Genomic DNA, 2,856 nt, shown 5'->3' on the forward strand with positions numbered 1-2,856 from the left:
GGAATAGTGACATAGGCTTAACATGCCTCAAATAACCTCCACATAACTTAGAAATAAGTTTTGGATGGTTTGGCATGCCGAAATCAAGTTTATTCGCTTACAGGGACTAAATTCGACAAACTGCGAAAGTATGTCAATTTGTACTGTAACAGACCCTCCGGAACATGATCATAAGTTAAACACACCCTAAATATCCTTTACATAGCTTAGAAATAGGCTTTGAGGTGTTCGGTGTGCTAAAATAAACTTTCTGGTCATTCAGGGACTAAAAGCGTCAAAAAGTGCATAAGTTTACATTTTCGTGCATAACTTACGTTATGAATACATCCGGACATCCAAAAAATTCATGTAAGCATTAAAATATTTTATTTTAGTGTTTGGCATAAGAAAAATCCATTCGTCGTGCAATTTGGATCGTTTTTCGCGCTTGTGCGCATTTCGTCGTAATTAAGCAAATATCGCGATCGTACGACCAAACAAACCGACATCCGACATATTTTTGAGCATGTTTCATGTCCCCTATGCTTAGGCATCATTGTAGAGCCTTGAAAATGGCTTAACGGGCCTCAAACGTGTCAAAATGGGGCTTAAAAGTATGCAGGGACTGAAACTGCAAAAACTGAAACTTGTTGCTGATCTGTGGAGTCCAGGCGGGGCGCGTAGACCTTCCTTGGGTTTACGCGGGGCGCCTAAAAGTATCAGACATGCAAAAACATGTTTTCCAGCTGTTTCCAGCTTGTTCCAACTGATTTGGCCACTTGCAAATGGTATTTCAGCATTCTATGGGCCATTTTTAGGTGCCCATGGTATTATAAAACCATGGGTGCACATGTACGGTTGAGATCGAAACTCGTTTTACGATGAACGATCCTAACGATCTTGGTTTTCCTATAAATACCCCCACCCCTTTCATTCTCAACCCACTTGATTTCTGAGATTTCTCTAAGTTGGGGTGTTTCATCACCTCATACCTGAGAATACTTGGAGAATCAATCTTGCGGGGACCCTTTGTAAGTATCATTTCGTGCTTTTCATTCGTTTTGAGCGTTAAAGTCAAACTGCGTTTGACTTTCTGCATTGACCAGTTTATGGTCAACGCGAAGTTCGTTTGAACTTCATAACGTGAGCGTAATCACGATGGTTGTAGTCCCTAGTGACTATACCTACTGAATTTCCACGTAATCTAGGCTTAGTGACGAGTCGTAGTTTCGGCCAAAATGCGTTTTCTTGCGTATTTTGTAACCAAACTACTCTAGGGTATTAAAACCGTTTGTTTTAATACCAAACCTGTTTTCTAACGTTACTAAACATGTTCTAGCATGTTTAGCTCGTCACTTTTAGATTTGTGCTTATTTAGGGTCGTAAAGGTAAGCGATCTAAAGAATCGCTTATGCTTTCGAACCCGACCCATTTGGTCGATCATTAGGAATCCGACCAAACACTTTAGGTGACCATAGTTGTATAGGGAATAACCTTCTGAGGTTATACCTTATGGTCACGTCGTTTAAGTAGTTATATGATACGTAGTTTATATGCCTTAGGAAAATTACCAAAATACCCTTTTTACGTCTTAGGATCGAAGGCTGTCATGATTGTGCTTGTTTGTATGAATTTGACGAATCAATGAATATAAAATAAGATTAAGTGCAGCGAAAATGAACAACAAACTTTGTAAACACAATCAAGAGAGAAAATAGTTTAGTAAACAAATGCTTCTCATTAAGTTGAATGATTACAATGAAAATCAAAAGATTACAAGCATGCTTACAGAACTAAACTCCCCCTCAGCCTGATATTCCAAGGTTGGTTGCACAAGATGAAAGGATTGGACTGGAGAAGAAAAATCCACTCAGTCAATCGAATGTAACAGTACAGGGTACTGCTCCATTTATAGGCAAACCAAACCACTGAGGCATCTCAGCTGACGTCACCATGATCGTGACATCTAACAACCTAACAACCTATAAACACTGTTCTATACAAACTACCGATGTTAAACAACTGATTATAAGTACAATACAAAACAAGAGATAACTACTGCTTCACGTTCCGTTGTTGTAGCCTGAGCACTGATGTTGAGCATCAGTGCTTTCTTCAAAGGTGATCAGTCCTTGAATGGGCAGTGCTTGTGTCTTCAGCAGTACTTAGGAAACAACAGTAGATAGAGCAACAGTGATTGTCTTCAGCAGTCTTTGGAGTTTCATCAGTGTTTGGTTCATCAGTTGTTCTAGTGAGCAGTACTTAAGATCCATCAGCTGTTAGATTTCCACTGTCAAGGGAAAAGCCTAATTCAAACAGCTGCTTATGATGAATCCACTGTTGTGAACCAGTTTTGGCTTTACATCATCTGTTCCTCTGTAGGGTTCAATCCCAACAATCTCCCCCTGGAACAGATGATGCCGAAACACTTCATTATTCAGGATCTTTATTGACTCATCAGGAGTCCCCTTACTTGACCTTTGAATTGTAATTCAATGTTCATGGAATCCTTATCACCCTCATCCCTGCATAGTGTAAGCTCAAGGAGATCTTGTAAATCTTCTACACCCAGGCCAAGTGCATTTTCCATTGATATATGATTCACCTCACCATTGGATCTGAACAGAGTCAATACATGGGTCTTTTGATCAGACAACCATTTTAGTATTTTTGAATCCAGTGTGTTTCTTGGGAGAGGTGTTATTTGAAGAGTTTGGAGATTGTGGCCTGGTGATGACAACTTTGAGCAGTGTCTTGAGATTTAGCTGTTTCTTGTAGTTCTGATCTAAGTGTCTGAAGAACCATCTTCATGATATATTCTTCTGAAGCTTGGTCTTTCTGCATCCATCTGCTTTGTTTCCTTCTTTGATAAAGGAT

Source organism: Helianthus annuus, chromosome 10 (genome assembly GCF_002127325.2).
Source record: "Helianthus annuus cultivar XRQ/B chromosome 10, HanXRQr2.0-SUNRISE, whole genome shotgun sequence".
Classification (NCBI taxonomy): Eukaryota; Viridiplantae; Streptophyta; class Magnoliopsida; order Asterales; family Asteraceae; genus Helianthus; species Helianthus annuus.